Here is a 12,426-nt window from a genome sequence, read left to right as displayed (position 1 = left end):
ACACAGATGATGGAAGGAATGGGATCGGAAGTTCAAAGTCATCCTCAGCCAAACAGCAAGAAAAAAAGAGAGAAAGTGTAGAAAGATAATTTCTCTCCAACCAATAATACAAAAACCATTACACTGGAAGCACAACTCCCAGAGCTAAAGGAAATATTGAGACCCATATCTCTGACTAAGGGTGAGCATCCACAGTGCATAAAGATACACAAAAATGAAAACTCACCTGCTTGAATGGGTGAAGGACATGAGGCGGGATTTCTCCAAAGGAGATACACAATGACTAATAATCATGCAGAAATATGTCTAATTTTACTAAGATCAGGGCAGCCTAAACCAGATCCACAATGCACTATCATGCTCATCGCAGTGGCTGCTACCCAAACACAGAGGCAGGGCAGACGGACACACAGGAGCTATGGCTCCTGGATGCTATAAGCAGGGATGAGAAATGGGGCAGCTAATAAGGAAGACAACATGGAGGGTCCTCAAAGATTAAAAACAGAATGGCCATATGATCCGGCAATCTATGCGTAGATACATAAATACAAAAACCTAAAGCAAAGGAAGTTTTGGATAGCCATGCCCACTGCAGCCTTATTTATTACATCCAAATAATTTTAATAGACAGATGATTAAGAAAATGTGGTTTTCCGTGCAGTAGAACACTATTAGGCCTTAAAGGTTACAACTGTCATATGCTACAATGTAATAAATCTTGAGGGCAAGATTCTAAGAGCAGTAACATACAAAAAATGAAAACAATAACAAGAAGAAAGAATGCATGAATCCCTCACATGAGGTATCTAATTAGCCAGGCCCTTAGAAACAGTGAGGATCACCTGTGCCTCAAAACCTACCTTTGGCTCAGACTGGGAGACCTTCAGGAATGGAGCTCAGCTGCCACAAAACCACCTGTCAATCAACTTCCCCTTGCCAACATGTCAGCTCCATAGTGGCATCCGGGAAACTGTCCACACAGTTCTTTCTGCAGTGAAGTCAAATTGTGGCAACACTACAATATCCGGCCCCGCTCTCTCGACTTGTCCTGGACATTGCCCATTCGACACAGAAACACACGACTCTGAAAAGCAGCCTGCAGGGCTCAGTATTGCAGCTCCACAATGCACCCGTGTCTTGAGAAAACCTCAGTGCCAGTAGTGGGGCCCAAAGAACAACCCACAGCCAGTGGAGAACCCACTGCTCACTGGCTGGTCTTGCTCTCACCAGGTCTCTGGTCTAGCTCCACCCCTTTACTGTCAGAACACTGACAATCTTATGTTCCACCCTAAGAACCTTTAGGCCATTTTTACTCTTCTGGGGCCATGCTAGGGTTTTCTTCATTAAAAAAGCTAAAGCAAGTGCTCTCTCTCTCTCTCTCTCCCTCTCTCTCTCTCTCCTTCTCTCTGTGTGTATTTGTGCGTGCGTGTGTGTGTGTATGCTAAATTAACTAAACTGAGGATTTGCACTCGAGGACACATGAAGAACACTGTACACAGGCTATTCTTCATTCTGCTGAAGTTGGTAACCACACATTTGGTGGAGAATCTGCTTCCTTCACGCAGTCTGTGCTTCCGGAGTCACTAGTGGTCTTGTAACTAGTCTAGATAGTATTTGAACATTAGATTAACCTATCTGAAAACCCACAACTCTCTCACAACTGTGCACAAACCTGCATCTCTGAAAGTGCCATGCCCCAGGAATAGGGCCCATCCCTTTGTGACTCTAAATTCAGCTAGACCACTACTTGCCACCACCTTCCATGCAAGTTCCACGCTTCACAACTCCAATCAAAAAATGTGCATGCACATTCCAGCAGTATGGTTCAATTATTTTAAATATTTAATCAAGACAGGAAATGTTTGACTTTAAGTAGCATCATGCGGGTGTGCATATGTGTTTGTATGTGTGTGGAGTGTGTGTGTGTGTGTGTGTGTAGGTGCATGTATATATATGGGATAAGGTCAGACATTAATGTTGTTTTCCTCAACTGTTTTCTGCCTCATGTCTTGAAACAAGGTCTCTCAATGAACTTGGAGTTTACTAGTTGGGCTAGACTTACTGGTTAGCAAGCCACCAGGAATCCTGCCTCTGTCTCCCAGAGCCAAAATGGCAGGTGTGCACAGCCACAGCTGGCCTTTTATGGGAGTCTTGGCTGAAACTCCGACCTCAGGCTTCCACAGGCAGACTTGACTAGCCAAGTCATCGCCCCATCCTTCAAGTAGCAATGCTGCGGGAGAATTCGGATACAAGAATATCCTAGCGCCTTGCTATGAGGCAGTAGGCTCTGGGATCCCGGTGGGGAAAGGTGGGGCCTGAGGTGAGGGCTGTCTGACCACTGTTGAGTCTAAGTTAAGGACAGGAAGTGCTGGGATGTCTCTGAAAACCGCATGGACAGGGAGCTCAGTGTGGGTGAGTCATGTGAAGTAGTTTTGCTAATGGTTTCTTAACGGTCCCTGCCCCTCACACAGGGGAATCCTTTGAATATATTAATTCTACCGTGTGTTAGTCACTGGCTGAGTCACCGCAGAGTAACCCCTAAGCGAGTTCCTCGCCTTCGGAGCTCCCTAAGATCTGAGCGCTGATGCTACAATTCTGTAAAGACTTCTGAAGCCGTCCGCTAATTGAATTTCTCTAAGGAAATGGCACACATGGTATGTGAATGGCCTGAGCCAAGATGCTCATTTTCCCAGTGTTCATCTTGGAAGAACAGCTTCCTAAGGCCCAAGGGCTCACAGGTGACAAAATAAATGTGACACAAACAGGTGTTTTTGTGTTTTGTTTTTTATTTTTTCAGAATCCATCCAGGTGTTGAGGGAGAGGTAAGGCTAGGGGACTCCTTCACCTCTGAGAAGCGGGGCAGGAGGTGATGTATCACTGACATTCTACTGGTGACCAGCTAAGTTGCTGGATCCCCAGGTGTGAAACTGAAAAGAAATTGTCTCTATGGTTTGCTCCCAGGAAAGCCAGACTCTAGGGTGTAGATAACCGTACAGTAGAGTTAACCGTAAAAATTAATAAACACTCAACAGTGGGGTCAGAACCCCTACATCATGTAACTGCTTCCTCAGGACGATGGCAAAGGAGGGCTTGGGGGAAGAGCAGCTTCCATCTCAATTTCACTAACGAGGTCAAACATCATCTCCCCAGATCATGACCTCGATTGCCCACCTTGATGAAGGGGAACAGAGGTAGCCACACCCCTTTTTCCCTTAATGAAGCCATACCTGCTTCTCCTCATCACTCTCTGGAAGGAAAGTGAAGTGAAGTGGGCTGAAGAGATAGCCACTGGCTTCTATCTCAGGGGCAGGACGTCCCCCATCCCTCCAGCCATCCGGTCTGCATGCCGCCCCCACCATGAGAAAGTAACATCAGGTGAGGAAGCATGATTTGCAAAAACCACGTAGATAAAACAAGACAGGGCCAGCATCTGGACTGAAGTCCACGGCTCCGAGGAAGAGGCAAAGCTCAGGAAATGGTACAGGCTAGGCAGCCTTTGGCAGGGACCTCCAGGAAACTCCCTGAGTCTTGGAGGGCGGGGGGGGGGGGGGCAGAACAGACATCCTCAGTGTTGGTGAATGTCCAGCTCTGTTCTTCCTAATATGAAAACATCCAAGTCAGATTTGGCTGCCTGGGACCCACCAGCTGGGTGGGGTCCCTTTGTCAGGGACTCCGTGCCCTCAGGGCAACAGACTCAAAAACTCAAGTGCTTTACTAACTGTGTCCTCGGCTTTCAGGTTAGCAGGTTTAAGTCCTGTATCTCACTGCCTCTTTTTCACAGAGCTGAGGTGTCTTTTTCCCACGTGGTTGCTGCCCACTTGGGGTTTCTGGAAACTCCTTTTATTGTTGAGGTTGCCCTCCCCAGGCTTCAAGTTGCAGTCACAACGGTGCTGCAGTCTTTCCCAGGCCATTCTGCAATTCTGCCAAATTAGTTTTCATTAAGCCTCCTCAAAAGCATTTTCATTGTCCATGTCTGGAAATCTTTTTTAAGAAAGACACACACAAGGAAATAATTTCGAAACAAAGACATAAATGCATCCAGAGCTCCCATTTTGAAGCCTTGTGTTTGATATGTCTCCGGGCACCGCTTTATAAAAACCAAGCTGCTCTCCTATAGAGTTCACATTCTGAGGCTTTCCATTAACGCCTCAACTGTCCTGCTCAAGCTGGGGCCACAGCAATCACCAAAAGTCACAACAAGAGCCCAGCTTTGTAGCCCCCCACTGTGGAATTAAATCTCAAATTTCAATACAGTTGGGAGGTTTGCTTACTCTTGCCTTTCCTGCCCTCTTGTCTTGACTAAGAATCAAAGTAGGGGCTGGAGAGATGGTTCAGCAGTTAAGAGAACGTACTGTTCTTGCAGGGGACCCAAGTTCTGTTCCCAGTACCCACATCAGACAGCTCACAGCAGCCTGAAGCTCCAGCTTCAAGAGATGAAACATCCTCTTCTGGACTCTGTGGGCCACTGCACTTAGAAACCTTTAAGAATCAAAGTGCCCGGTTCTGTCCTTTTCTCTTACCCTTCCCCACCCCCTTGTAGCAGAGGCTCCATAGTGAGACCTAGCAGAGTAGGGTTTACTATGTGACTGTTTGACCCAGCCTTGCAGAACTCTTCAGAAGCAAGTGATTTGGAACACACTAACACACACACACACCAAAGGAGTGCATCAGAAATTGAGTATTTTCATTGGTTTGACAACTTTGGCCATGTATTTCTATCTCAACAATAACAATTTGAGTCTGCATGCTTCCTGTGACTGCAAATTCTTTCAACATTTCTGATCATGCATGAGCAAACACCCTCCTTGTCACATGCCAGCACCAGAGAGCACCAGGTCCTCCTGCTGGGACCTAACAGGGCAATGCCCAGATGTTCTGTAGCCACCATAGGGGGCTATAGAAAGGTGACAGAGAAAGAGAGGGTGTGGCCACCTCTAATAGCAAGAGCCCCTGTGGAGGACATGGGGACACCACACACACACACACACACACACACACACACACACACACACACGTTAGCTCTTTTCCTTGTCTGGAAGCAGTACTTAGAAGGCAGAGACGGGAATTTCGGGAGTTCAAGGCCAGCTAGCTGCATAGTGAGTTGGGACCATCCCTGTATCCAAAAGAAGGGACAAAAGCAAATTCCAGATTAGTTGTCTGGCTATTTAGAAATGGAATTTAAAGTCTATTTCTAGAAACCAAGAAAACAATCAGAAGGCAGAAAGTTCTGGATCTGCCATGAAACATAAAGGCTTTCTGAGATCTGAATTGTATGTTAACCAGATGGGACGCTGGGCCTATTTCTGCAGATAATTATATCCATTAGGCAGAGACAGCATGGGCTTTGACAGTCATGGAGAGAGCCTGCTAGAAATTGATCCACAAGCAATTCTGCAAGTGCCACTTCTTTCCGACCCACGATCTCACTCCCAGCATGCCTCCCATTTGTTTCATTTCGTCCTTTGCTGGCAAGGGACTTGGGTTCCACCAGCCTCGCTCAAAACCACATGTCACACTGCAGATTTGTGACCACAGCATTCTCACGACCCTAAGGAAGAGGGAGGCCTTGGTTTGCTTTCGAGTGTGAGAGGAAAAACTCACCTTTAAGTAGACAGAGGTCTTGTGACAGTTTGTCTGCCTCCTTACTGCCTCTACCAGCAACCTGCCCCAGGGTTACATTTTAGGAGTAAAGTGGGCCAACTGGTGTGAGCTGACAGGGATCCCTGGACCACTGGGTTACAGCTCCATCCACCGAATCTAACCTAGCAGGTCTCTGACATCCCCTACAGCACCACAGATGGGTTTAAGCTGAGCAGATTTTAGATGCCATTGCTGGCTGCTGACTCAACTAGAGGCCATTCCAGAAGTGAAAATGCTAGTTTTCTGGAATAGTTTCCCCTGAGGCCTGAGTCATCTCCAGCTGCTGGTCACTTCTGAAATTAATCTGACCTGTGCGCTCTCCCTTCCAGCAGCTGATTCCCAGAGTGCTGGGGCTGTGGAAGTCAAGAGAAGAGTGCACACTGGGGGGTTCAACAGAGATGGCTCCCAGTGAGGCCTTCCCTGGCCACGCCCACCTCACAAACACCTCTGGATATTTAAGGAGAAGAGAGGCTAGTGACGGGTTATGCACAGCCAGACCCTGCCTCTAAATGGTGGCGTAGCAAGCCACCCTGTATCTGTCTCATTCACTCCTTTTTCAAATGTCCAGATTTCTTTTTTTGAGATAGGCTCACGTATATTGCCCAGCCTGGTCTAGATCTCATTTTACAGCCAAGGCTAGCCTTGAGTTTCTGATCCTCCCGCCTTCATCTTCCCGATGCTGGGACTATAAGCATGCATCACCGTTTCGAGATTGTGTAGTGTTGAGAACTGAGCACTCCCCGCCACCAAGCCACACTCCAGGCCCCCCAGAATATCTTCAAGCAATGGTGACAGTAACCCCTCCGCTGCGTCAACTCCAAACAAAAACCCAAAAATACAAAAATCCCTTTCTTCCCATGGTACTTCTTTTTCTTTCATTTTAAATAATTTTGTTTTTTTAATTTTTTATTGTATCCTCCTCATTTTAACTGTTTGGATAGGAATATGCTACACATTTTCCCCACTGCCCTTCCACCCTACCCCTGCCCTCCACGCTCCTAGTTTACACAGAAGATCTTGTCTTTTCTTCCCCTTCCTAGGTGGAACCATGTATGTCTCTCATAGGGTCCTATTTGTTACCTAGGTTCTCTGGGGTTGTGGCCTGTGGGTTGGTTGTCCTTTGATTTATATCTATTATCTACTTATGAGTGAGTACATATTCACTCTGGATGGCTTTTTCTAGTCCTGTCCATTTGCCTGCAAATTTCAACTTGTCACTGTTGTTGGGGTTTTTTTAACCACAGAGTAGTACTCCATTGTGTAAATGTACCACATTTTCCCTACCCATTCTTTAGTTGAGGGGCATCTAGGTTGTTTCCAGGTTCTGGCTATTATGAATAATGCTGCTGTGAATACAGTTGAGCACATGTCCTTGTGGTATGAGTGTGCATCCTTTGGGTATATGCCCAAGAGTGGTATTGCTGGGTCTTGAGGTAGGTTGATTTCCAATTTTCTGAGAAACCGCCATACTGACTTCCAAAGTGGCTATATAAGTTTGCACTCCCACCAGCAATGGAAAAGCATTCCCTTGTTCTGCATCCTCTCCAGCATAAGCTGACATCAGAGTTTTTTATCCTGGCCATTCTGACAGGCATTAAGATGGTATCTCAGAATTGTTTTGATTTGCATTTCTCTGATGACTAAGGATGTTGAACATTTCTTTAAGTGTCTTTTGGCCATCTGAGATTCTTCTGTTGAGAATTCTCTTTTTAGATCTGTACGCCATTTTTATTGGATTATTTGGTCTTTTGATGTCTGGTTTCTTTAGTTCTTTGTATAATTTGAGGTCAGTCCTCTGTCTCATGCACAAAACCCATGGTACTTCTTAAGGCTTATCCATCCCCACCCATGCCTGGGTCCTGGGTGCATGCTTGGTGGAATCCAGCAGGCAGGTACAGAGCATTGGGTAGGGCTGGCATTATTACTACTCCTAACAGTGTGGCCACACACCAGCAGTCAGCCTCTCTGAGCAGCATGTCCCATGTCCCCAAAGGGTATGAAGAAAGCATCCACCAAGACAATGCTCTCTGTAAGACCTCAATAGCCAAACACAAGCCATTGATTTACCAACCCGAAGAGCGGAGCCTAGGCCTTCTTCATGTTTGTACCCTGATCTTGAAGCTGAGTACCCTGGAGTGGAGCGAAAATGGCAGATCTGCCAGCATGTTGTGGTGGGTAAACTAACAGAAGGGAGCGGTGCTCTGAGGTAGAATCTAGTATCCCTGCTCCTCCTGAATGGTAAGTCAGAGAGGCGCCAATATATTTTAATCAGAAAGTATTTCAAATGAGGTGCGGTGGAGGGTGGGGGGGTGAATTTCTTTCAAAGATGTTTGGGGAGAACAGCAAAGGGCAGGTTATGCACACTTTAAGGGCGTGCATAAAATCAGCAGATTTTAATACCCCTTCCAGTATTCAAATAAGAGCTCCCACAGTGTGTGTACAAGCAGGCTTTAGTTCCCATGCTCCCATGGAGGCTCTGGTAATTTAGGTTCATCAAGTGTGTTTCCTTTAAAACTTTACCAATTTCCCAGTGCTTTTGAGACGGAATTGCTTAAGAGTGGCGAATGTGTTGTTTGGAAGCATGAATTTCACTTCGGAACGCTCACACATAATCAAGGAAGAAACGTGGAATTTAAATGTGAGCCATCACAGAGACTGTGCTGAAGCAGCTGTAGGCCAATCCTAACTGCCACCCACAGCTGGGGTGTGGGTTGGTTGACTCCCCACAAGCCCTGAAACCCCACCCTGGAAGCGCTGGCGACATTCATTTTCCTGACACTCTGGGATACACCGCCCTCTAGTGAAAAGAAACTAGAATGCACCCCAGAAGCAGCTATGGGTCCACTCAGCCTTTCCATCCCTAAACAGATCTGTGGTACCGGGATTGCAATTTTGAAAGCTAACATAATTAATTCCTGAAGAGTGTCTCTCTAAAAATCAGGACCTGGCGGGTGCTCCCTGAAAACAAGACATTCATTTCTATGATCTAAATGGCAATGGTTTTTACCGAGAGATACTCCTTGGGGTTTTAAAACCCCACTGAGCACTAAGATATACCTAGAAGTGGAAGAACAGAGAAAAGTCCTCATCTATTTTAACATCATGTTTTAGAACCTAAAGCAGGCCGGAGAGATGGCTCAGCAGCTAAGAGCACTCGTTGGTCTTGCGGAGGACCTGGGTTCGGTTCCCAACATCCGTATTAGGTTGCTCACAACTGCCAGCAGCCCCAGCTCCAGAGGGATCCAATGCCTCTGGCTACCGCGGGCACCTGCACTGAGTTCATGACCACACACTGGCACACATGCTTACGTGATTAGAAATAATCAAAGAATAAATCTTAAAATATGAAGCATTTTGTGATTTTGGTTTTCTAAGTTAAGCGACTAACAGGACTTTTAAATGTCAGGTCACACCTCAAGTCACCAACCATTTGTGCAGTGTTTGTGTGTTTTTACTGCCTGCCTGCCACCGCCAGGACACCGTGTGCAGTTCCTGCCTGTAGGTCAACGTTAGAAAAGCCTCGTTGGTCCACGGGGTCTCATTTTGCCCTGGGCATCACCTGTCACCCTTCCCCAAAAGACACCCAATTCGCAGCTTCTTCCGCAAAGAAGTGATAGTAACTTCACTTTTTTTTCCTAACATAGTTAGCATGCTTTCAAGAACATCTCATGCAGCAGAATTGGCAACTCGCTAATGAACTTTAACTCCTAAATGAGGAATTTCACATAAGAAGCAGGTGGTGACAGAGACAGCTGCTCTGCTTTAGCCGCACTTTCTCCAAGTCACCAAATGTTTGGAGAAGACAAGGAAGCCGGGGAGCCTCGGGTGGTAGACACTTCTACCCAATTCCAAGGAGGGAGGTGGTCTCAGGAGGAGATGGAGTCCTTCAGCATTGGGGTCCGTAGGTTCCACTCCAAAACTAAGGTCAGAATTCATGGCTCCAGCACCTAATCGAATAAAGGAATTTCTCCCACTTTATGGGCGGTGCTAGATTTCATTGTGCTGTATGAACTCATAAAATACACTTACAGTGTTACCAACCAATAAAGCTGAGCACAGGGACACAGACAACGCTCGCTCGGAACCATGCTGATCTTGTCTCGGATACATCATTAAGGTCCTAGGCTTGAGGGTCTCCCCCAGAATGGGGTGCGGTACACACCTCCAATGTAGGATACACTCTTAGGCCAAGGACACCTCAGCCACCCCCTGGGAAGGTACTGTGGCCACACCCTCTAATTCCCAGACTGGAAAAATCCAGGGGAGCCACTCTGTGCCACCCATCCTGTCCATCTTCCCCACCCAGTGTCTGCTGAATGGCTTCTCACTGCTGTGAGAAAGGAAAAGGAAGAATTCCCTTTGTAGGAATATGAAGCTTTTGCCTCATCAAAGACACCCAGACATGGGATCACTATTCCCAATCTTAAGTTTCTCTAAAAGACATTCTACATCCCTCCATTCCCTCACCCTCAGTAGAAGCCCACACCAGAATGGAGCAAAATTCAGGCTATCACTGCGAGCCCTCCATGCCCTCGAGGAGGCCTGGAAGCTAGCCGGTCCCACACTAAAATCCCAATCACAATGCCATGCCCTCCTGAGGTGAACCTCTCCTCTTTCCCCGTGAGTGGTGTATCCTGATGTCAACGAAGTCAACTGTCCTACTCCTTTGAACAGAATATGACAGGGGACAGTCTCCTCTGAGGGTATAAATCTGTTGGCCTACCCCACATGTAGGTACAAATTCATCAGGGTCCCCTACTGCTGGGACCCTCAGCCCCATGGCTCCAGCCATGCCTGGGAAAGGAAGCTTCTGGAAGCCCAGCCTCTCAGGTGGGCCCTGGTAAGTTGTTTGGCACCTGAGAGCCTCTCCCTCCTTCCTCACCTATAAAGCCAAGGAGCCTAGGGATGGCTGCACTGGAAGCTTCCAGCCTGAAATCACCCAGGAAAGAAGTCAAGAATCTCGGTGCTGGCAGCTCCAGTCACCAGCTGGCTCTACACTAATTAGTTAAGAGCAATATTTTAAAGGCTTTTCCAAAGTTCAGCTTCCTGATGGATTCAGAATTGTGTGCCCCTGAGAAGTTGGGAACTATCTTCAGGTGCCATGAGCACCTTTGACACACTCAGATCCTGGGGCTTTCGTCTGGGATCAGCTATGGGAAGGAAGACAAATGGCCCCCTGTAGGGTATGTGGTACCCCCTCATGCTCGTAACAACTTTTTTCTCAGGGTCCAGACCAGTCACACGTTTGCCTGACTTTTATGAAATTCTTTTTTCTTTAGCCACTGCCCAGTTCTCCAATGAACTCTTCCCCATGGCCCCACCCTTGCATTGATCCTATAGTAGCTTGAAATAAGTCCCCAAACAGGCTGGCAACTGTCCATGAAGACTTTCTATCCTCAGTGACAGAGGACCAGAACCCCACCCAGTATCCTCATGGCCAGGGAATAGCCCTTGGGCCTCCCAACTTGGCACAGGCCTCCCATCTGGAGAACCCAGGCCAAGGCAGCCCTGAGTCTTGCCTTATCCACTGGGAAAGGTGCCCCTAGCAGCACGGTCTTCCTCCTTTAGGCCCGAAGTTCCCTTACGCACCCCCAAAGGACAGCTCCTGCAACAGTGATTTCAGGTTCCTGAAAAGAAAGCCCTGATGGTCATGGCTGAGTAGCTCTGGCCCAGCCCTAAGCCTGGGCACAAGTATCTCTCCAAACTCAGAAGACATCGGTTTGCCTGACCAGCCCCCCACAGCAGAACCACTTAGGAGTAAAGTCCTACCCGTGACCCTTGGAGAACCCAGAGGGATCCCAGGGAGATTCTAGGGGTCCACAGGTTGCCCCACGCTCCCATCAGATGCCTCTGCAAACAAAGCAGATTCCAGCCTGCCTGGGGAAGGAGGGATGATTTTCCACAAACCAGCAGGCAGACACCAGTCGGGGGTGCACAGGGCGCAAGCGGGAACACACAGAACACTCTCAGCAGCAGCAAACCTAGACACAGCTGGGCAACCGGAGACCTCCAGCAGGTTAAAGAAGCCTAGTGACCACAACGGAAAGAAACAGAGGTGATCTCTTCTAGAAACCTAAAATCTGTACAAAAAAAAAAAAAAAACCCACCATAGGAGCCACTAACTTTCGTGTCTGGTTGAAGTCTTTCTCTCATGCCGCAGGGAAAAAACAAAATCACACTTACCCTGAGAAAACCTGAAGATGCGTGTCCTGGGCTTCTAGACTCAGTCACGCTTCACCAGGACACATATTTCCCTCTCACTGAATCTCCTTTTCTTCCCGCAACCCTTCCGACCAAGAGAAGGGGGCTCCAGGATCGGAGGACACGGTCTCTTCTTGCAATCCTTGCTGGAGGCTGGAGGCTGGAGAACTGAGCAGCCTTTGGTGAAAGACTGAATTCCAAACTGGACAGGGTCCAGGGGTACAGTCAGGGCTTCCTCCTGCTCCTCCTCTCCCTCCCACCTCCCACTCCCTCCTCCCCTGCCTTCTTCTTCTCCTCCTCCTTCTCCTTCCTTCCTCCGGACCCCCTCGTCTCCCCTCCCTGCTGTAGGACGGACCCAAACTGTAAATGAAAACCAGACCCTGGGCTCTGTTGCTTCTGGCCTGCTCTGCAAGTTGATGTCACCTCTGAGAGCCGTCTTTGCCCTGCAAGCCTTCAGCTGGACTCCTGAAAACTCCAACTCAAAAAGAAAGAAAGGAAGGAAGGAAGAGACCATGAGCTAGAAGTTATAATTTTCAGTCAAATAAATGTTGCTGTTGCAGAAATCAAGTGTGGTAAAGATGGGAA

The 12,426-nt window shown here is 47.7% G+C and overlaps 1 protein-coding gene across 1 annotated transcript in view; it reads right to left on the bottom strand.

The window, feature by feature from the left end:
* The window catches only part of Col6a3 (collagen type VI alpha 3 chain), a 79,973-nt gene extending 68,053 nt beyond the window's left edge, over positions 1 to 11,920 (bottom strand). The window contains exon 1 of the mRNA XM_041649992.1: positions 11,824 to 11,920. The gene's annotated coding sequence lies outside the window, so the exon portion shown is untranslated. The remainder of the gene's footprint in view (positions 1 to 11,823) is intronic.
* Between the last annotated feature and the right edge of the window lie 506 nt (positions 11,921 to 12,426).

Source organism: Microtus oregoni, unplaced genomic scaffold, assembly GCF_018167655.1.
Source record: "Microtus oregoni isolate MIOR12 unplaced genomic scaffold, Mior012 000004F_ref0000308, whole genome shotgun sequence".
Lineage (NCBI taxonomy): Eukaryota > Metazoa > Chordata > Mammalia > Rodentia > Cricetidae > Microtus > Microtus oregoni.
This window is presented reverse-complemented; position numbering and strand designations above follow the sequence as displayed.